Here is a 24,751-nt window from a genome sequence, read left to right on the forward strand (position 1 = left end):
CCTCTCCACATCAACTCTATCCAGGCCTTTCACTATTTGGTAAGTTTGGTAAATAATTCCACAGATTCACCACCCTCTGACTAAATAAATTCCTCCTCATCTCCTTCCTAAAGGAACGTCCTTTAATTTCGAAGCTATGACCTCCACTCCAAGACACTCCCATTAGTGGAAACATCCTCTCCACATCCACTCTATCCAAGCCTTTCACTATTTGACTACTTCTCTGCTTCTCAAATCTATCCCTCTGGAATTTAATTAGTGTTTTTTTGATAATTTTATCAATTCGTAGCGCTGCTTTGATTGATTTGCATATCTAAGCTCTCAGATCCCCTAATTATTATTTTATATCAACTAATTTTTTATTATCCAAGGAACCTGTCGTCATCGCAGTTTTCCTTCCAAAACCCACCACTTCAGCTTTATGTATCTTGAGATTAATTTGCTAATTATGCAAACTATTCTGCGAAGAATATTAATATTTTCCTTCACCTTATCACCCTTTTTTGCTGCTTTAACCAATCTCCCAGTTTTCTGTCATCCACTGTTTTTTTTAAATCTTGATCTCCAAAGTCTAAAGTAGATAATTCTGCATTTTGTGAAAACATCTCACATTGGTTTAAATGAAATGTGTAAGAAGGAACTGCAGATGCTGGTTTAAACCGAAGATTGACACAAAATGCTGGAGTAACTCCACTCCGGAGAGATGAAATGTGTGATATTTCCGTCTTGACCCATTCTTTCTCTCCAGAGATGTTGTGCCTGTGACACTGAATTACTCCAGCATTTTGTGTCTATCTTCACATTGGTTCAAAAATTTCCATTTTGATCTTAAAAAATGACCGTGTTATAAAGCATAGTTTGCATTTCAATATGCAAGGGAGAAAATGGCATCAGAATTATTTCACAGAATTGCCATCGCAATTATCAGTCGAAGGTCACCACAAAAGATGAAGCTGTTTTTCTCATTTTTCAGCCGAGTGCAGGTTGGTTAAACAAATAACATTGAAACATAACAGCAAGGCTTTTCAACATGGAAAATAGAAACAAAATGCTTAAATAAGGAAGTTGGAGTGATGAATAATGGAGTTTATTACCTTCTGCAAGCTAATGACACTGAAGAAAAGAAATAATAATAAGAATAAGGGGTAGGCCATTTAGAACGGAGATGAGGACAAACTTTTTCAGTCAGAGAGTTGTAAATCTGTGGAATTCACTGCCTCAGAAGGCAGTGGAGGCCAATTCTCTGAATGCATTCAAGAGAGAGCTCGATAGAGCTCTTAAGGATAGCGGAGTATGGGGAGAAGGCAGGAACGGGGTACTGATTGAAAATGATCAGACATGATCACATTGAATGGTGGTGCTGGCTCGAAGGGCCGAATGGTCTACTCCTGCACCTGTTGTCTATTGTCTATTGTCTATAATTAGTTTAGTTTAATTTATAGAAACATAGAAAATAGGTGCAGGTGTAGGCCAATCGGCCCTTCGAGCCAGCACTGCCATTCATTATGATCATGGCTGATCATCCAGAATCAGTACCCCGTTCCTGCTTTCTCCCCATATCACTTGATCCCATATGTCCCAAGAACTATATCTAGCTCTCTCTTGAAAACACCCAGTGAATAGGCCCCCACTGCCTTCTGTTGCAAAGAATTCCACAGTTTAGTTTAGTTTAGTTTAATTTAGTTTAGTTTAGTTTAGTTTAGTTTAGTTTAGTTTAGTTTAGTTTAGTTTAGTTTAGTTTAGTTTAGTTTAGTTTAGTTTAGTTTAGTTTAGTTTAGTTTAGTTTAGTTTAGTTTAGAGCTACAGTGTGGAAACAGGCCCTTCAGCCCACCGAGTCCGCACTGACCAACGATGCCCGTATACTATCCTACACACTAGGGACAATTTACAATCTTTACTGAAGCCGATTAACTACAAACCTGTACGTCTTAGGAATGTGAGAGGAAAGCTGAGTATCCGGGGAAAACCTACGCAGGTCACGGGGAGAACGTATAATCTCCGTGCACACAGCACCCATAGTCAGTATCGAACCCTGGTCTCTGGCACTGTAAGGCAGCTTCTCTACCGCTGTGCCACCATGCCGCCCAATTATAATTTAAACAACCTCACAAACTACAAAGCATGCGATGGATATTGGAGCCCATTGATGCCATTTGCACAGAGTGAAGAGACGGTAATGAAGTAGGTATTTGGTTCACAGGATTTATTCTGAGAGAGATAAAGAACAAATCCGAGGAAATGTAAATGAATCAGCCTGTGCACAATTTAATTAGCTCTATCATTGCATTAATCCAAGCAAAGCAGAAAGAGTAACAAAAGTGATACCAAGTTGAAAGTACTGGCGAGAAACATGAAAGCTTGAAATTGTTTACGTTCTGGAAGAAGTCCGATCCAATGCAATTCAAGTACTTAGATAACTGGGGCAAATGGTGAATTAAGGCTCAGAGTTACATAGAACATTGAACACAGAACAGAACAGGAAAGACACAAAATGCTGGAGTAGTTCAGCGGGTCAGGCAGCATCCTTGGAGAACACGGATAGGCAACGTTTCAAATCGGGACCTTTCTTCAGACTAATGGGGCTCAGGGTCTTAATCTTCAGAATGGTCCTGAATGCCAAATGCTGTCTAAACTATAAACTATGAACTGTCATGGTTGCACTATGGCTTTTGGGCTTTTTTGCACTAATACCGGGGTTTTTAATTTATTGAATTATTTTTAATTTATCATGTTATCTATGAGTATTGCGTTTACTGTTTTGCTGCATCGAGTAAGAATTTCACTCTACGGTTGTCATCATATATTAAAACTGTACAGGTATGTAGGTTAATTGACTGGGTAAATGTAAAAATTGTCCCTAGTATGTGTAGGATAGTGTTAATGTGTGGGGATCGCTGGGCGGCGCGGACTCGGTGGGCCGAAGGGCCTGTTTCCGCGCTGTATCTCTAAAATAAAAAATAAAAATAAACACTCTTGACTCTCTTGGTAGTGAACTTTAGTTTAGTTTAGAGATACAGCGAGGATACAAGCCCTTCGGCCCACCGGGACCGCACCGACCAGCGATCCCCGCAGATTAACACAAGCCTACACACAGTAAGGACAACTTACACTTATACCAAGTATACAAACCCAAGCCAATTAACCTACAAACTCGTATGTCTTTGAAGTGTGGGAGGAAACCGAAGATATCGGAGAAAACCACACAAGGTCACGTGGAGAACGTACAAAGCGCTGTAAGGCAGCAACTCTACCGCTGCACCACTGGACATGCTGAGTATGGTTGTGGAACCATATTACACCGGCGGCACATTGGCACAGAGGTAGAGTTGCTGCCTTACCGCGCTTGCAGCGCCGGAGGCCCGGGTCTGATCCGGACGGCTGGAAATGTGGCAACTCTTGTGTACTGCCTCATTGTAATCTACTATTCTTACACTCTAGTATGTAATGACTGTGCCTGTGTATAGAAGGGTCCCGACCCAAAACGTCACCTATCCATGTTTCTCCAGAGATGCTGCCTGATGCACTGAGTTACTCCAGCACCTTGTGTCCTACATGTAGTTTGATTTTTACAGAATTATATATTTTTTTTAAGGAATTTTGCTGTACCTAGGCACATGTGACAATAAAGAACGTACAGAATCATGGAAGCATTCATATCGAGACACAAGGAGCTGAGATGCTGGAAACATGTTCAGAACACAGCGTGCAGTGTAGGTTTACTAGGTTAATTCCCGGAATGGCGGGACTGTCATATGTTGAAAGACTGGAGCGACTAGGCTTGTATACACTGGAATTTAGAAGGATGAGAGGAGATCTTATCGAAACGTATAAGATTATTAAGGGGTTGGACACGTTAGAGGCAGGAAACATGTTCCCAATGTTGGGGGAGTCCAGAACAAGGGGCCACAGTTGAAGAATAAGGGGTAGGCCATTTAGAACTGAGATGAGGAAACACTTTTTCAGTCAGAGAGTTGTGAATCTGTGGAATTCTCTGCCTCAGAAGGCTGTGGAGGCCAATTCTCTGAATCCATTCAAGAGAGAGCTAGATAGAGCTCTTAAGGATAGCGGAGTCAGGGGGTATGGGGAGAAGGCAGGAACGGGGTACTGATTGAGAATGATCAGCCATGATCACATTGAATGGCGGTGCTGGCTCGTAGGGCCGAAGGGCCGAATGGCCTCCTCCTGCACCTATTGTCTATTGTCTATTGTGCTGGAGTAACCCGGAGGGCGTGGATAGGCGACGTTTCGAATCGGGACTATTCATTCTGAAGAAGGCTCATGACCCGAAACAATATCTATCTACACCCTCCAGAGATGCTGCCTGACCCGCCGAGTTATTCCAGCACTTTGTGTTCTGTGAACCGTTCATATCCTTTGATGTTTCAACTTAAATACTATCGGGTGACCTCAGCTTTGAAGATTTCATTGTCACAGCTCCTGGACAGAAAATGTTCCACTCCACTAATCTTTGTGTGGGAAAGTGTTTGTTGATTTCCCTACGGAATAACTTTGCTCTAATCCCTTCATCGTGATTCCCTCACCAAAGGAAGCAATGTTTTGCCTATTAAGTACACCTTAAATATCACAGTCAGATCCGTTTACAGGATCGTGTAAGAAGGAACTGCAGATGCTGGTTTAAACCGAAGATAGACGTTTACAGTATCAACTAATATTATGTATTTTGTGATCTCAGCCCCCTTCTTTACTCCTTGTACACCCACAACAGTGCAGCCATGTACAAATCAACTTCAATTTGCAAATTCGCAGACGACACCACCATTGTGAGCTGGATATCAAATAATGAAGATAGACCAAAAAACTGGAGTAACTCAGCAGGTCAGACAGCATCTCTGGAGAAAAGGAACAGGTGAAGTTTTGGATCGAAACTCTCTTCAGTCTGCTGAGTTGTAAGCTGCCCATCCTACCGAGCACCGCCATTCAATATCATCACGGCTCATCATCCAAAATCGGTACCCCGTTCCTGCTTTCTCCCCATATCCCTTGTTTCCGTTAGCCCTAAGAGCTAAATCACTCTATGACCCGATGAAAGCCTTTGACACGAGTGGCTCACTTACAATTGTCACACGTGTGTTTTCTCTCAAGTCCCTGGTGGAGTTCCCTGGTGGCTCGCCCATTCTGTTTCTGCTATGACCGAGTTGCGGGGGGAAAAAAACACGTCTGGAGCATTGTTAACCTTGCAGTCTCCTTCATAAATCCTCAATTGCCAGCTGTGAGGAAGGAGAGGTTGCTGGATATAAATAATGCCCCTTTGCCCAAACGAGGACAACACTTCTTCACTCAATGTTCTCTCGGGATCCCCGGACATAAGCACGACTGCTGTCTGCTGGTCACCTTCAACTGCTGAAGATCAGAAACCATCTGACATAACATCTGGCACCCCAATGCATACCCTTCATAGGCTTATAGCTGCAAGCCAGCTCGCTTTGTGGAATAAAATACGACGACTATTTTAATCTTTGTGTAATAGGATTTCTTTGCGCAGAGGACGAGATCGGACTTGCTTGCTCTCGTTTCTGGTGGCACAGGAGCCCGAAGAGAGAGACCGGGAATTTCATCTGCAGAACTACCTTGCTCGTGGTTCCCTTTACCTCCCCCCTCAACTCCATCCAAGGACCCAAACAGTCTTTCCAGGTGAGACAGAGGTTCACCTGCACCTCCTCCAACCTCATCTATTGCATCCGCTGCTCTAGATGTCAACTTATTTACATCGGCGAAACCAAGCGCAGGCTCGGCGATCGCTTCGCTGAACACCTGCGCTCGGTCCGCATTGACCAAACTGATCTCCCGGTGGCCGAGCACTTCAACTCCCCCTCGCATTCCCAGTCTGACCTTACTGTCATGGGCCTCCTCCAGTGCCATAGTGAGGGCCACCAGAAATTGGAGGAACAGCACCTCATATTTCGCCTGGGCAGTTTGCAGCCCAGTGGTATGAACATCGACTTCTCCAACTTTAGATGGTTCCTCTGTCCCTCCCTTTTACTCCTCTTTCCCAGATCTCCCTCTATCTTCCTGTCTCCACCTATATCCTTCCTTTGTCCCGCCCCCCTGACATCAGTCTGAAGAAAGGTCTCGACCCGAAACGTCACCCATTCCTTCTCTCCCGAGATGCTGCCTGACCCGCTGAGTTACTGCAGCATTTTGTGAATAAATACCTTCGATTTGTACCAGCATCTGCAGTTATTTTCTTATACCTTGCTCGTGGTGCAGTTCACTCTGGATGTCTTCTATGCCTGACTATGTTTCTATGTTTCTATGACAGCCCATGATTAATAGGCAGAGAAGGCCGCTCAGGGGGCAGCGATGAAGTTGCTGCCTCACAGCGCCAGAGACCCCGATTCGATCCTGGCTACGGGCGCCGTCTGTACGGAGTTTGTACGTTCTCCCCGTGACCGCGTGGGTTTCCTCCGAGATCTTCGGTTTCCTCCCACACTCCAGAGACGTACAGGTTTGTAGGTTAATTGGCTTGGGATAAGTGTAAATTGCCCTAGTGTGTATAGGACAGTGCTAATGTGTGGGGATCGCTGGTCAGAGTGGATTTGGTGGGCCGTAGGGCCTGTTTCCATGCTGTGTCTCTAAACTAAACTAAATGGAAATCAAGCTCGTGAAAATTAATAGGGCCCACAATTCCCTTAGTTGAAATAATTTCAATCTTGGTGCACGCTATTACTGTTTTTATTATAATGTAAAATATAATTTAGAAAATGAATCATTTAAAGAAAACTAATACATTTAAAAAGGAAAAGAGTTAAGGGTAAAAAGATAATTGTATTTTCATTATATATATTCAAGATTCTTCTCTCATATGACATGTCTTTGCAATGACCTATTAAACCGTTGAATGTTAACTACTGTGAAGAGATTATTTGGTTAAGATAAGTTTGAATCATAAACCCCATGTATGTTTATACACATTTTAGTTTAGTTTAGTTTAGTTTCGAGAAACAGCGCGGAAACAGGCCCTACAACCCACCGAGTCCGCACCGACCAGCGATCCCCGCACATTAGTTGCGGCACGGTGGCGCAGCGGTAGAGTTGCTGCCTTACAGCGAATGCAGCGCCGGAGACTCAGGTTCGATCCTGACTACGGGCGCCATCTGTACGGAGTTTGTACGTTCTCCCCGTGACCTGCGTGGGTTTTCTCCGAGATCTTCGGTTTCCTCCCACCCTCGAAAGAGGTATGTAGGTTAATTGGCTGGACAAATGTAAAACAAATTGTCCCTAGGGTGTGTAGGATAGTGTTCATGTGCGGGGATCGCTGGGCGACGCGGACCCGGTGGGCCGAAGGGCCTGTTTCCGCGCTGTATCTCTAAATATAAATCTAAAAATCTAAACCTAAATTAACACTATCCTACACAAACTAGGGACAATTTACATTTACACAAACCAATTAACCTAAAAACCTGTACGTCTTTTGGAGTGTGGGAGGATAACGAAGATCTCGGAGAAAACCCAAGCAGGTCACGAGGAGAACGTACAAACTCCGTACGGACAAGCGCCGAACCTGGATCTCTGGTGCTGTAAGGCAGCAACTCTACCTGCTGGAGTTGAGAAGGATGAAGAGGGATCTCATTGAAACCTACTCGATAATGAAAGGCCTGGATAGAGTGGATGTGGGAAGGATGTTTCCAGTAATGGGAGAATGTACAACCAAAGGGCACGGCCTCAGAATAAAAGGGCGTATCTTTAGAATGGAGATGAGGAGAAATTGCTTTAGCCAGAGGGAGGTGAATCTGGGGAATTCATTGCCACAGATGCGGTGGAGGCCAAGACATTGGGTATTTTTAAAGTGGAGATTGACAAGTTCTTGATTAGTAAGAGCGTCAAAGGTTATGGGGAGAAGGCAGGAGACTGGGGTTGAAAGGGAAAGATAGTTCAGCCATAATTGAATGGTGGAGCAGACTTGATGGCCTGAATGGTCTAATTCTACCTTATGCCTTATGGTACTCTGACATTTTTGCCTTTAAGTTCCAGTGTTGCTTTGACAATGGGAGTCTCCCAGCTAAACTATCTTCACAACCAGATGCATTTCTCTGCTCCTCACTCAGCCTGTACTTACTATTCACAAGCTCCCCAGCTTCAAACATCTGCAGGTCTCCGCTTATCAAACATCCTTTCCTTTATTTAAAAATGATTGTATGAAAGCAATTCTATAAAACTCTGATAATCTGGCTGCTTGGGATTTTGCTGGTGACATTATTAGATATTAGTCCTACTAATGCATTATCTCACTTCTAATTCATTTCTTTTAGATTTTACAAAGGAGTGTGTGAATTCTCCAACCAACAATGGCCCGTGATAAGCTCCACCCTTCTAGAGGTCATCTGTTGCCGGCTCTGATTTGCATTGGCCTTCTCTCGCCTCCAATTTATCCTCCCGCCTCTACTTTTGTTCTGGAGAAGGGTTCCAACCCGAAACGTCGTCTAATCTTTTCCCCCAGAGATGCTGTGTGACCCGCTGATACACTCCAGCAATTTGTGCCGATTTCCAGCAAACCAGTTGAGTTTAAAAGGGGTAAAGCAAAGGAAGTCCAGAACAAGGGGTCACAGTTTAAGGATAAGGGGGAAGTCTTTTAGGACCGAGATGAGAAAGTTTTTTTTCACACAGAGAGTGGTGAGTCTGTGGAATTCTCTGCCACAGAAGGTAGTTGAGGCCAGTTCATTGGCTATATTTAAGAGGGAGTTAGATGTGGCCCTTGTGGCTAAAGGGATCAGGGGGTATGGAGAGAAGGCAGGTACAGGATACTGAGTTGGATGATCAGCCATGATCACATCGAAGGGCCGAATGGCCTACTCCTGCACCTATTTTCTATGTTTCTATGAATATTGTTGAATTTGGAAGAGGGCTGGGAATGGAGGCCCTGATGAATTAAAAGGTAGTGCAGGAAGCAGGAGCCCGGCGATTTTAAAACCAGTGCGGAATGGGAAACTGGCTTCCCAATCCACAATGCCTCCAACATCTCTCTCACCTTCTGGTCTTATCTCTGGCCTTTGTTCCGACCACTTATCTCCAACAATCCTCCTCGCATATGACCACCTATTACCTGCCACGCTTGGTCCAGTGTCTCCACTTTCCCAGCTTTCATCTACACTCCCCCCACCCCCACCCCCCCCCCCTCCCCTCCCTACAACCCATCTGAAGGAGGTTCTCAACCCGCAAAATTACCGATCCATGTTCTCCAGCGAAGACGCTGCCGCTGCCGTAGCTCCCGATGTCGGCCCCCACCCAGGGGCCTGCGAGCTTACTCGGGCCTGCGAGCTTACTCAGAAACATACTCAGAGTTTAACGTGTAAGGCAGTGAGTGCCCTTTCAGTGGATACAAAATGATGGAGTAATTCAGTATCTCTGGGGGAAATGCAGAAAACGTTTCGGGTTGGAAATCTTCCATTCTCAATAGACAATAGACAATAGGTGCAGGAGGAGGCCATTCGGCCCTTTGAGCCAGCACCGCCATTCAATGTGATCATGGCTGATCATTCTCAATCAGTACCCCGTTCCTGCCTTCTCCCCATACCCCCTGACTCCGCTATCCTTTTGAGCTCTATCCAGCTCTCTCTTTAATGCATTTGTGTCCTTTTAGGTAATTTACTAGTTTTATTCAATCAATTACTCACAATTTAGTTGCTGTTGAGTATTTCAGCAATTAGGGATGTTCTCCAGACGTGGTTATATCTGGTGTGGGAGAATCCCTAAATGTTTCTTAAATGTTGTGCCTTCACTACCTCCTCCAGCAGCTCGTTACCGAACACTCACCACCCTTTCCGTAAAAAAGGCACCCCTCAGGTTCCTATTAAATGATTCCCCCCTCACCTTAAACCTATGCCCTCTGCTTTTTTGATTCCACAACTCCGGGCAAGAGACTCTTTGTGTTTACCCGTTGAATTTGCGTTTAAAAGTAAATGTGGGTTTAAACATAGTTCGGGCAACAGAACCGGGTTAGCCAGCTGCTGAATCACGAGGCTTTCTGCAAAATAGCATAGCAGATTATCAGAATTTCACTGTATTACACGTCATTAAGTATCCCATAAGGCCAGGAACCATTTTTTTCTTTGTTCCCAGCTCCAAAGAACATCTTGTACACCAGAGGCATTGTAATTCCCTCGAAGAGACACATGCAAATTATTCCGGCACATAATTGAAAATAAATGCTGTGGAAAATGACTAACAAAAGAAAGGAAAACCAGTAGTTGAAGAAATAAATAGTCTCATTATTGTTTATGGGGCAATGGAAAACGAGTTGGGCATGCCAATGGAGAAAGGGAAATGAGGCAACACTGTGAGGAATTAAATGCAATATTGAAACACAACTTCTCTTACAACTTTCCAATTCAGATTACATATGCATTGAACTTCCAACGGATTATGCAGCTTTGTGAGAAACTGAACTCACAGCCTGGAAATCTCTGGAGATTGTGTTCCAAACATGGCTTGGGGTGTTAATTAAATTCAAAGCAATCTATTTGCACTTAAAGGAAGAAAATATTAATTCCACCCCGAGAAATCATCTCTTCAGCGAAAATATATAGTTACAACAGATCTCAATTCATTCTTTTCTTTGTATGAGAATTCCCTTTCATTACCGAAAATCCCACTGCACCTGCAGCTCTGAGTTCACTTGGATGATTCCAGGGACTGTCGCCTCTCAGGCAGCAGAGTTCAGGAGCTGATGCTTCGAGCCGCAGAAGATTGGTATTGCAAAGTACTGGCTAACTCAGTCAAAATTGCATGTACTCTTACCGTTACAACATCAAGCAGCAACCACAAAATCACCTCATTTCCCATTCTACCTGGGAATTATTAATTAAAATTACACTTGCAGAAAAGGCACTAGAAACCTCTGATGAAATGCATTGGGGTTAAAGAGATGCCATGCGATGAATTGATAAACTTTAATATATATATGTGTGTAGGAAGGAACTGCAGATGCTGGTTTAAACCGAAGGTAGACACAAAATGCTGGAGTAACTCAGCGGGACAGGCAGCATCTCTGGAGGGAAGGAATGGGTGGCGTTTTGGATGGAGACCCTTCTTCAGACTTTAACATATGTTTAATTTGCTTATTAGTGATATTTGTCCTCTAAAACTAACATTTTGGATCTGCCCTGCTACTTTAAAGTTACAATACCATTTAGAAAATTACCCATTGCCATAGGCATCCCAATGCATGACTGGTCATTAGCAAATTTGCAGATGATACAAAGCTGGGTGGCAGTGTGAACTGTGAGGAAGATGCTATGAGGTTGCAGGGTGACTTGGACAGGTTGTGTGAGTGGGCGGATGCATGGCAGATGCAGTTTAATGTGGATAAGTGTGAGGTTATCCACTTTGGTGGTAAGAATAGGAAGGCAGAGTATTATCTGAATGGTGTCAAGTTAGGAACAGGGGACGTACAATGAGGTCTGGGTGTCCTAGTGCATCAGTCACTGAAAGGAAGCATGCAGGTACAGCAGGCAGTGAAGAAAGCCAATGATATGTTGGCCTTCATAACAAGAGGAGTTGAGTATAGGAGCAAAGAGATCCTTCTGCAGTTGTACAGGGCCCTAGTGAGACCGCACCTGGAGTACTGTGTGCAGTTTTGGTCTCCAAATTTGAGGAAGGATATTCTTGCTATTGAGGGCGTGCAGCGTAGGTTTACTAGGTTAATTCCCGGAATGGCGGGACTATCATATGTTGAAAGACTGGAGCGACTAGGCTTGTATACACTGGAATTTAGAAGGATGAGAGGAGATCTTATCGGAACGTATAAGATTATTAAGGGGTTGGACACTTTAGAGGCAGGAAACATGTTCCCAATGTTGGTGGAGTCCAGAACAAGGGGCCACAGTTTAAGAATAAGGGGTAGGCCATTTAGAACTGAGATGAGGAAAAACTTTTTCAGTCAGAGAGTTGTGAATCTGTGGAATTCTCTGCCTCAGAAGGCAGTGGAGGCCAATTCTCTGATTGCATTCAAGAGAGAGCTGGATAGAGCTCTTAAGGATAGCGGAGTCAGGGGGTATGGGGAGAAGGCAGGAACGGGGTACTGATTGAGAATGATCAGCCATGATCACATTGAATGGCGGTGCTGGCTCGAAGGGCCGAATGGCCTCCTCCTGCACCTATTGTCTATTGTCTATTGTCACCCTGGGGAAGGTAACTGTTGTAATATTAGTTTAGAAGCTGCTGGAGAGAATATTGCACCGTGGAGTTTGCATCTTCTGTTAGTCACTGCGCAGTGGAGGTATGTAGGCTGAAGATAGACACAAAAAACTGGAGTAATTCAGCGGGGCAGACTGCATCTCTGGAGAAAAAGAATAGGAGAATAGAATAGGAAATTCTGGAACCTCGCCAAAGAAAAGCATTTTGAAGTGCAGCGATTTTACACCGTTTTAAATCTTTAAAGTGATTAGGGGTTGAAGACAAAAAAATACATTTACCTTAGAATTCAAATCTTATAATCTTCACGTCAACATTTACTTCTGTCTTTCATGGCCCGCTAATTCCAGACTTTGTCAAACCAGCGAACTCCATTTAACCTGAAGGGCAAGAAGGGTCTCGACCTGCAAAGTCACGTATTCCTTTTCTCCAGAAGTCTGAAGAAGGGTCTCGACTTGAAACATCACCTATTCCTTTTCTCCAGAAGTCTGAAGAAGGGTCTCGACCTGAAACATCACCTATTCCTTTTCTCCAGAAGTCTGAAGAAGGGTCTCGACTTGAAACGTCACCTATTCCTTTTCTTCAGAGATTCTGCCTGACCCACTGAGTTACTCCAGCTTTTTGTGTCTATCTTCAGGTTTAAACTAGCATCTGCAGTTATGTCTTACACATGAGGTTTGGAGGCTAATTGGCTTGGTAAAATGTTAAATTGCCCCTAGTGTGATAGTGCTAGTGTGCGGGGATCACTGGCCGACGCGGACTCGGTGGGCCGAAGGGCCTGTGTCTGTGCTGTATCCCTAAACGAAACCAAAAGTAAACTAAGTATAAAATTTGCACGATGCACAAGAAGATACGTTCATGATAATGCTATAACCATGAGCGTTCACATTGATATTATTTAATCGTATCAATTGTGTGCTGGATGAAAAGATAATGAAACCCGAGAGAGTCCTTGAAATCCATTTAATTGACTTAAATAAGAATTGAAGTTATTTCTTAAACCTTTGCAGTGGATATAACCATGCAGTGTAAATCAATGCACAGAACCCTAGGATACGATTATACTTTTCAAAAGCAAAATACCACAGATTCCAGAAATCTGGAGTAAAAGTCTGAAAATTCGGGAAATGCTCAGCAAGTTATGTAGCAACGGTGGAGAGATGGCGAGTTCTGATATTAGCTCTAGCTTCTTGCTCTGCAGGTGATCCTGCCATGCCACATTTTTCCCGTATTTTCTATTGCATTCAGATTATATATTTAAGCAGGTGACAATAGTTACGAGAGCACCTGCCCTCGCAGTCAGCGACAGACTTTGATTACAGTTTTTACTACCTGCAAAGTATTGTCCATCACAAGAGTGATAGACGCACAGAATCACTTTGCCCAGTGCAGGTGAATCGAGGACAAGAGGGCATAGGTTCAAGGTGAAGGGGAAAAGATTTAATGGGAATCTGAGGGTAACATTTTCACACATAGGGTTGTGGGAGTATGGAACAAGCTGCCAGAGGAGGAAGTTGAGGTTGGGACTATCCCAACATTTAAGAAGCAGTTAGACAGGTACATGGATTGGACAGGTTTGGGGGGATATGGGCCAAATGCGGGCAGGTGGGACTAGTGTAGCTGGGACACCTTGGGCAAGTTGACGATCGACGCAAAAAGCTGGAGTAACTCAGCGTGACAGGCAACATCTCTGGAGAGAAGGAATGGGTGACGTTTCGGGATGAGACCCTTCTTCAGAGTGCAAGTTGGGCCTGTTTCCACGCTGTATCACTCTTTGACTCTATGACTCTATGGCTATGACAGTCCATGCCGAGGACCCATATGAGGTGCAGTCCTACCTAACATCAGTCCGTCTGATAAACAAACCTTGAAATAATGAGCTCCATCTCCAGTGACTGGCTATGTTCCATCTCCAACGTTGATATTGATGAGTGTAATGGCAGCATCACCAGTACTGTGATCCATGTGGTCAGCATCTTACAGTTCTTCGAGGATTCCTCGACAATCCATTGACAATTTTGCAGACAAATAATTGATTAGAACGGATGTCAAGGGTTATGGGGAGAGGGCAGGAAAATGGGATTAGGAGGCAGAGATCAGCTATGATTTAATGGCGGAGTGGACTCAATGGGCCGAATGGCCTAATTCTACTCCTGCAACTTGTGAACTTGCGATCTGATATTCTCAGCTCCGGCTAATGCATCCAGCATCTAATTTGTGTTTTTCTTGACATTTTCTACCTAATTTTAGACTTTCACACCTCGTTTTGTCTGTCTGTTCATCAATACCACCAAGAGCCCTACCAATCATGTGTATGTCCTAGTCTTATGTGATCTCTTGAAATATGTTATCTCACACTTTGACCTCTTTAATTTATTTCTAAGCTCTATCCGTGAAGCATCATTTGGTGGAGCCCTCCATTCCCAAGGGTGAGATGGCCTACTTGATCAATATTGCAATACCCCCTCCCGTTTTCCTTCCGCCCCATCACATCTGAAACATCTATGCCTTTCTATGGAAAACTTATAGAGTCATACAGTTGGCCCAACCTGGCCACACCGACCAGCATGTCCCATCCACACTAGTCCCACTTGCCTGCGTTTGGCCCACATCCCTCTACACCTATCCTGTCCATGTACCTGTCTAATTGCTTCTTAAACATTGTGATAGTCCCCGCCTCAACTATCTCCTCTGGCAGCTCTTTGCATACACTCACCACCCGTTGTGTGAAAGAGTTACCCCCCGGATTCCTATAAAATCTTTTGCCCTTCACCTTAAACCTATACCCTCTGGTTCTCAATTCCCCTACTGTGGGCAAGAGGCTGTGCATCTTCCTTCGCATGAAGAAATGGTTCTAAGTTCTCTATCAATCAACCCTGTTCCCTTTAACCTGTACTTGTACACTGCAGATGACCTGATTGTAATCATGTTTAGTCTTTCCGCTGACTGGATAACATGCAACAGAAAAGCTTTTCACTGTGCCTTGATATACATGACGGTAATCTAAACTAACTAACTAATTAACAAAGCAACTAACCAACTAACTAACTAACTAACTAACTAGACAATAGACAATAGGTGCAGGAGTAGGCCATTCGGCCCTTCGAGCCAGCACCGCCATTCAATGTGATCATGGCTGATCACTCTCAATCAGTACCCCGTTCCTGCCTTCTCCCCATACCCCCTGACTCCGCTATCCTTAACAGCTCTATCTAGCTCTCTCTTGAATGAAGCTCTATCTAGCTCTCTCTTGAATGCTAGAGAGATTCTAACCGTTTCCAAGACCCTAATCTCTTCCAAAAAAGTATCTCTCTATCTACCCTATTGACTCCTAAAATCTTAAAGAAACACTTCTGCAAACATGGTAAAGGGAAATTAAATTTGTATTTGGCTTCCACTATCTTATTAGATTTACTAACACGTGAGAAGAGTAAGGAAGACCTCAGTCTTTTCACTAAGAAACTTTCCTTCAAAGAACTGGGGTTCTGTGAAATATAATTGTTTCCTGGGTCGGCGCCGTGGGGGCGTCCAGCGAGGACCCAGCGGCGATGGTGGAGAGGTCGGTGCGGCGGTCGATGATGGCGCCGACCGACGGACGAGGACGGACACGTGGTAGTGAGGACGCCGCTGCCGGGGGAAGGAACAAAGGAGGACCCGGCGTGTGGGGGGACCGCCGTGAGGGAGGGGAGATCACAGGGGGACCTGGCGTGGAGGTACTTTTGCGGCACGGTGGCGCAGCGGTAGAGTTGCTGCCTTACAGCGAATGCAGCGCCGGAGACCTGGGTTCGATCCCGACTACGGGTACCGTCTGTACGGAGTTTGTACGTTCTCCCCGTGACCTGCGTGGGTTTTCTCCGAGATCTTCGGTTTCCTCCCACACTCCAAAGACGTACATGTTTGTAGGTTAATTGGCTGGGCAAATGTAAAAATTGTCCCTAGTGGGTGTAGGATAGTGTTAATGTGTGGGGATCGCTGGGCGGTGCGGACCCGGTGGGCCGAAAGGGCCTGTTTCCGCGCTGTATCTCCAAACTAAACTAAACTAAACTAAACTTTGTCGGCGCCCTTTATGGGCGACTATTTGCATACCTTGGGTATGAAAGCAAAGAATTTCACTGTGACTGTGACAACAAGGCATTTAATTCAATTCGTTCGCAGCCAAAGTTCCGAATTGCTGGTCTGACATGAAAGTAGAACATGAAACTTGTAAGGCTCTGAAATTAAGTTGATAATCCAACCTTCACAACTGATTAAAACTTTAGCATTTCCAGCTTGTGCTGTGAATATGTGCAGAATTTAATGGCCCGCGAAACAGAATATGACGAGAACTAATGTTCAATCTGAAATTAACAGAAAATCTTGAAATCGCTTGCATTTATGGAGTGGCTTATCGTGTTTTCAGCAGGTCCCAATGTGCATTACTAGGACCACGTGAATGGTGCCAGATGACGAAACCTTGGCGGCTTGTTAATGCCGACACACACTGACACACCACCAAGTGCCGACTCTTGGAGCGCAGGAGGATCAGTAGTGATCTTATAGAGGAGGTGTATAAGATCATGAGAGGAATAGATCGGGTAGATGCACAGAGTCCCTTGCCCAGAGTAGGTGAATCGAGGACCAGAGGACATAGGTTTATGGTAAAGGGGAAAAGATTTAATAGGAATCTGAGGGGGTATCTTTTCCACACAAAGGGTAGTGGGTGTATGGAACAAGCTGCCAGAGGAGGTAGTTGAGGCATGGATGATCCCAACATTTAAGATTTTAGTTTTTTTAATTTTAGATTTTAGAGATACAGCGCGAAAACAGGCCCTTCAGCCCACCGAGTCCAGGCCGCCCAGCGATCCCCGCACATTAACACTATCCTACGCACACTAGGGACAATTTTTACATTTACCCAGTCAATTAACCTACATACCTGTACGTCTTTGGAGTGTGGGAGGAAACCGAAGATCTCGGAGAAAACCCACGCAGGTCACGGGGAGAACGTACAAACTCCGTACAGACGGTGCCTGTAGTCAGGATCGAACCTGAGTCTCCGGCGCTGCATTCGCTGTAAGGCAGCAACTCTAACGCTGCGCCACTGTGCATTCGCTGTAAGAAACAGACAAGTACATGGATAGGACAGGTTTGGAGGGATATGGACCAAACGCTGGCAGGTGGGACTGGTGTAGCTGGGACCTGTTGGCCGGTGTGGGCAAGTTGGGCCGAAGGACCTGTTTCCACACTGAATCACTCTACGACTCCATGACTCTATGCCGCTCGCCTTGACTCAGTTTTGTCTCATTGACCGAGATCTCACTGATGCCGGGACCTTCCTTGCTTCCATACTTGCACTTTCTGGCCTCAAACTGACCGCTTACACGCAGCAAGCGATCCACAGTGGGGACTTGTTTCTGAGCAGTGAGTTGACGTAACAAAAACAGAACACTGCACTTCGGAGTGGCACAGCGACACAGTGGTGGAGTTGCTGCCTTGCAACACCAGAGACCCGGGTTCAATCCTGACTACGGGTGCTGTCTGAACGGAGTTTGCATGTTCTCCCTGTGACCGCGTGGGTTTTCTCCGGGTGCTCCGGTTTCCTCCCACATTCCAAAAAAGTGCAGGTTTGGAGGTTAATTGACTTCTCTAAGTTGTCCCTAGTGTGTAGGATTGAAGAACTGTATTGGGTTATCGATAGTCGGCATGGACATGGTGGGCCGAAGGACTTGTTTGCCCGCTGTATCTCTAAATTAAACCGAACTAAACGACAGCACAGGGCCCACAATGTCTGTGATAAACATGACGCCAGCTTAAATTAATCTCCCCTGCGTGCATGTGATACATATTCCTCCATTCCCTGCGTATTCATCCGAAATCCTCTGAACTTCCACTATCATATCTGTCCCATCCACCACCCCTGCTAACGCATTGGCCTTGGAAATTGTTCACTCCATCCTCTTACCCAGATGTAAGAAGCTCAGAGATATAAATAAAACCAAATTCAACTTCAGAATTTTCAGAAAGGGTGGCACAGCGGTAGAGTTGCTGCCTTACAGCGAATGCAGCGCCGGAGACTCAGGTTCGATCCTGAGTACAGGCGCCGTTTGTACGGAGTTTGTACGTTCTCCCCGTGACCTGCGTGGGTTTTCTCCAAGATCTTCGCTTTCCTCCCACGCTCCAAAGACGTACAGGTATGTAATTGACTGGGTAAATGTAAAAATTGTCCCTAGTGTGTGTAGGGTAGTGTTAATGTGTGGGGATCGCTGGGCGGCGCGGACTCGGTGGGCCGAAGGGCCTGTTTCCGCGCTGTATCTCTAAATCAAATCAAGCACATTAAACAATTTAGAACTAGTCAAAAGTTTTAAATAAATTTAAACAAAAGTCGTACCTGTAGACCGTGCGCGTGGGCAGACATTGAACATTGGAAATGGCAGCAAAAACATGGCGGTGCCTGCACGTGTAAATATGCAAAAAGAATTTCACTGTCAAGAGTCAAGAGTGTTTTATTGTCATGTGTCCCAGATAGAACCATGAAATTCTTACCTGCAGCACCACAACAGAATATGTAAACATCGTACACAGTAAACAATATAATAAACGAGAGAGAAGAAAAAAGTTCAGTATATACACATATACACAGATATATATATATATATATATATATATATATATATATACACACACACACACACACATATATATATATGTGTATATATACATATATATATATATATATATATATATATATACATAAAAAACAAATAAACAAAAATAGTGCAGTTGCTCATAGAATCATAGATAAATAGGTGCAGGAGGAGGCCATTCGGCCCTTCGAGCCAGCACCGCCATTCATTGTGATCATGGCTGATCATCCACAATCCGTAACCTGTGCCCAACTTCTCCCCATATCCCTTGATTCATGTGAAATCAGGCACCATAGAACCATTGAACCTTTGACTGACACACCAGCCCTTCCTAGTGTAAGACCGATAGCTGAAGTGAAGTTCATCCAAATCCTCTCCTCAGGGACTCACTGCTCCTTTGCTGGGTTCCATGTTTCAATGTCTTGGAAGAAACTGCAAATGCTGGTTTAAACCAAAGATAGATATAAAAAGTTGGAGTAACTCAGCGGGACAGGCAGTAGGAAGAAACTAAGGGCTTTAAGGCCTGCCTGGTGGGAGATAGTGTAGACTGACTGAATGCCCATAGTAAAGATGAGGGAGTGGGGGCTCGGAAAGCGGAAGTCATTAAGGATACGAAGGGCGTGTGAGGTATCTTGGATGTAGGTCGGGAGAGATTGAACCAGGGGGGATAGGATGGAGTCGAGGTACGTGAAAATCATTTCCGTGTGACAGGAGCAGGTAGGAATAAACGGAGGGCTTAAAGGCCTTCCTGGTGGGGGGAATGAAGGGCCCTGACCAGAAACGTCAACCAATCGTTCTCTCCAGTGATGCTGCTTGTCCCCATGAGTTACTCTTGCCTTTTGTGTCTATCTCCCTGATTCAATGATACTTTCAATGATACTTCAATGTCACAATGAAGTGCGAAGTACCTCGGTACTATGTGCTTTGTTTCGCATTTAGTTCAGCTGTGGTGTGAACAATCGGATGCACTGACCTTCAGGCAAACCCGAGGCATGGACAACCCATACCAAGTGGTCGCCCCCTGGTCAGCAGTCAGAAAAATCCTCTCCATGATATCTCTGGTGTACGTATGCAGTCCCCCATTGTAAATACCGACTGGTCTGTTGTACGATAGGTACACGGTTGTGCAGATTTCCTTACTTGGCTTGATGCTTCAATTCTCAATGTAGACCCTGACTACAAATGTTATGCGAATGTTGACCCACTTTACTCTACTCCAGCACGGTGGCGCAGCGGTAGAGTTGCTGCCTTACAGCGAATGCAGCGCCGGAGGCCTGGGTTCGATCCCGACTACGGGTGCCGTCTGTACGGAGTTTGTACCTTCTCCCCGTGACCTGTGTGGGTTTTCTCTGAGATCTTCGGTTTCCTCCCACACTCCAAAGACGTAGGTTAGTCGGCTTGGGTAAATGTAAAAATTGTCCCGTGTGGGTGTAGGATAGTGTTAATGTGCGGGGATCGCTGGTCGGCGCGGACCCGGTGGGCTGAAAGGGCCTGTTTCTGCGCTGTATCCCTAAACTAAACTAAAAAAAAAAGAGTCACGATTTATGGTCGCGTAACACAAGTCAATAACCCTTGTGGAAGTGAATTTACACAAGCTGATCAGAATCAATATAATGGTAAGATCATCGCAGTATGTCACATCGTATGAATACAGACGGAAGATAGAAACAAAATGCTGGAGTAACTCAGCATCTCTGGATAGAAGGAATGGGTGACGTTTCTGGTCGAGACCCTTCTTCAGACTGAGAGTCAGGGGAGAGGGAGACGAGAGATATAGAAACATAGAAACATAGAAAATAGGTGCAGGAGTAGGCCATTCGGCCCTCCATGCAATATGATCATGGCTGATCATCCAACTCAGTATCCTGTACCTGCCTTCTCTCCATACCCCCTGATCCCTTTAGCCACAAGGGCCACATCTAACTCCCTCTTAAATATAGCCAATGAACTGGCCTCAACTACCTTCTGTGGCAGAGAATTCCACAGATTCACCACTCTCTGTGTGAAAAAAAACTTTCTCATCTCCGTCCTAAAAGACTTCCCCCTTATCCTTAAACTGTGACCCCTTGTTCTGGACTTCCCCAACATCGGGAACAATGTTCCTGCATCTAGCCTGTCCAACCCCTTAAGAATTTTGTAAGTTTCTATAAGATCCCCCCTCAATCTTCTAAATTCCAGCGAGTACAAACCGAGTCTATCCAGTCTTTCTTCATATGAAAGTCCTGCCATCCCAGGAATCAATCTGGTGAACCTTCTCTGTACTCCCTCTATGGCAAGAATGTCTTTCCTCAGATTAGGAGACCAAAACTGTACGCAATACTCCAGGTGCGGTCTCACCAATGCCCTGTACAACTGCAGCAGAACCTCCCTGCTCCTATACTCAAATCTCCTCGCTATGAATGCCAACATACCATTCGCTTTCTTCTCTGCCTGCTGCACTTGCATGCCTACTTTCAATGACTGGTGCACCACGACACCCAGGTCTCGTTGCATCTCCCCTTCTCCTAATCGGCCACCATTCAGGTAATAGTCTGCTTTCCTGTTCTTGCCACCAAAGTGGATAACCTCACATTTATCCACATTATACTGCATCTGCCATGCCTTTGCCCACTCACCTAATCTATCCAAGTCACGTTGCAGCCTCCTAGCATCCTCCTCACAGCTAACACTGTCCCCCCAGCTTCGTGTCATCTGCAAACTTGGAGTTGTTGCATTCAATTCCCTCATCCAAATCATTAATATATATTGTAAATAGCTGGGGTCCCAGCACTGAGCCTTGCGGTACCCCACTAGTCACTGCCTGCCATTCTGAAAAGGACCCGTTTATTCCTACTCTTTGCTTCCTGTCTGCCAGCCAGTTCTCTATCCACCTCAATACTGAACCCACAATACCATGTGCTTTAAGTTTGCATACTAATCTCTTATGTGGGACCTTGCCGAAAGCCTTCTGGAAGGGTAGGGTGTGAAATCGAGGCATCAATGGGGACGAAGCTCAAGGAAAATGTAGAATCAATCATTGGTCGCTACGGGGAGGTGACAACAAAGCAGACAAAGATAAAATGTAATCAATAAGACAGTCACACTGGTCGGAGAACTGGGATGGGGGGAGAGTGAAGAGGGAGTGAAAGCAAAGGTTACTTGAAATTAGAGGTCGATATTCATACCGCTGGGGTGTAAGCTGCCCAAGCGAAATATGAGGTGCTGTTCCTCCAATTTGCGTTGGGCCTCACTATGACAGTGGAGGAGGCCCTGGACAGAAAGGTCAGTGTGGGAATGGGTGGGGGAGTTAAAGTGTTTGGCAACCGGGAGATCAGGTAGGTTTAGGAGGACTGAGCAAGGTGTTCAGCGAAACGATTGCTTGGTCGGCAGTTAATCTATTATCCACTCAAAGAGCTGTATGTGCTACAAATATTTGCAATGAAAATATTGCAAGTACAATAAATAGTGTTCAAAATATCACAGTTATATAGAGCCATTCACACTGACTAGACATCGTGTGCAATTTGTCAAGTGGGTCGAGACCCTTCTTCAGAAGAAGGGTCTGTCTGACGAAGGGTCTCGACCCAAAACGTCACCTATTCCTTCTCTTCAGAGATGCTGTTTTTCCCGCTGAGATACTCGCTGTACTTTGTGTAGTAACAATAAAGTTTTGTTTTTTACATTACTCCAGCATTTTAAGGTCCTCCTTGCGATCAAAGATTGTCCGCAGGTCTCCAATGAGATAGATAGTAGGTCAGGACTGCACTCTAGTTGTTGGTGGGATGGTTCAGTTGTCTGATAGCAGCTTGGAAAAAACTGTCCCTGAATCTGGAGGTGTGCATTTTCACACTTCTGTACCCAGAACCACGAAATGTGTTGTCTACGATGTAATGGTAATTTCTTCACCCTTTAACTTTGGCCAATATTTATAGTTTAATCACCCTCCTCTTCACCTTGTAACAGGAACACGTTCTTTACAAATTAGAGTGGGTGTTTCTTCATCCATGATAGCAGTACTGAGGCATCACCTCATGATCAATACTGTGCATCAGATGACTTTTATTTCGAGTTTTAGTAGATTTCCTTGGTAACGGAGCCTAACCAAAACACTGAGCATATCCCAACCACAACATTTATCTCAGCGCCGGACTACTATAGAGTCCTCCCATGACTACTACCTTCCTGCGGCAGCTCAACTTGGTTTGATTTCGTTGCACTATCGTGGTCAAGTTCAATAAGAATGACATAGAACAGAAAAAACATAGAACTGATATTTTATCGTAAAAAAGGATACAAAGTACAGGATTAACACAGTGGGTCAGGCAGCATCTCTGGAGGACATGGATAGGTGACCTGTCCATGTTCCTATCAGGAACAAGGATCTGCAGTTGTTAATTTACAAAAGAGACACTAAGTGCTGGAGTAACTCAGGCAGCATCTTTCGGTGAACATGGATAGGTGCCCTCACGGTTTAGCACCCAGGAATCTCCCCGCAACGGCCATTTTCCTTCTCCGTAAATTAAAATTAAAAAGAATCTATTTATACTGAAACCTTTTGCTCGTTTCAAATCTCTTCAGTCACGTAGCCGGTGCATATAAATCCCAGGTCCCAGGAGGTCTAATGACATGCATGCTTAAGCTTCTTGGTGGATTTGAAGGATTAATTTTTTCTTTTTGTGTGCTCAGCTATCTGATGCAAGAGGACTTGAATTTTAAAATCTGCGTCTGCAAACCAAAGACCTGGGGGGAAAAAAAAAATAGCATCTGCAGTCAGAGTGCATGCTTTCAAATCAACCTCTGTCTAACAGAGTATAGCAAAACACTGTAGAATGCCGAAAATTACAAGTGTGGCCCGGAGATTGATCATAATAACATTATTTGTTCAGGTATTATGGTCATTACCAACCCTGGGGGTCTCATTACTGATCTGAGTGAATGAACAGCTCAGGACTGGTAATGGCTGGCAGTGCCTTTCACAATGATGCTAATAGTATATTATGCCACATGTGAATGGGGGACATTAGACAAGTCTATCAAATATCTTTCATCTTAAAAGCATGAAATATGATGAGTTGTAAAGCTGGGGAAAGGAGTTATATTCTCAGACAGTGGTTTATATGATTTTTGTTTAACACTTACATTCCAGTAGATTACTTACCAGTTCAACGGGTGTTTGAAACAAAGGATGCTTTTGCTTTTTGGCAAGGGAAACATGCAAGACTAGCAGTGTGTGGGGGGGGGGGGGGTCCCAGCATTTGACCAACTCTGCAAGCAATGAAACAGCCAGCACCTTACTCACTGCAGGATCTCGCAGAAAGCATTGACCTCCCTCCGTACAGGACTGCTGACCCATACTGTATGCTCAAGCCTCAAAGTTAAAGGGTGAAGAAATGACCATTACATCGTAGACAACACATTTTGTGACTCTGGGTATAGAAGTGTGAAAATGCACACCTCCAGATTCAGGGACAGTTTTTTCCCAAGCTGCTATCGGACAACTGAACCATCCCACCAACAACTAGAGTACAGTCCTGACCTACTATCTATCTCATTGGAGACCTGCGGACAATCTTTGATCGTACTTTACTAGACTTTACCTTGCACGAAACATTATTCCCTTTATCCTGTATCTGTATGGTGTGGATGGCTTGATTGTAGACATGTATTGTCTTTCCGCTGACTGGTTAGCACGCAACAAAAGCTTTTCCCTGTACTTCAGTACATGTGGCAATAAACTAAACTTGCAACTGGGACTTGAAAATGGCGCCAAATCCGTACAATGTCTCAGTGTACTACTACTATACGCTTGTACTGTATCTGAGATGCTTACCTAAGATGTACCTAAGTGCTTATGTAAAATAATACTTGTACTGAACTGTATTGAATGAAGAAGGGTCTCGACCCAAAACGTCACCCATTCCTTCTCTCCAGTGATGCTGCCTGTCCCGTTGAGTTCCTCCAACTTTCTGTGTCTATCTTCTGTATTGAATGAATGAGTG

Source organism: Rhinoraja longicauda, chromosome 3 (genome assembly GCF_053455715.1).
Source record: "Rhinoraja longicauda isolate Sanriku21f chromosome 3, sRhiLon1.1, whole genome shotgun sequence".
NCBI classification, from domain to species: Eukaryota; Metazoa; Chordata; class Chondrichthyes; order Rajiformes; family Arhynchobatidae; genus Rhinoraja; species Rhinoraja longicauda.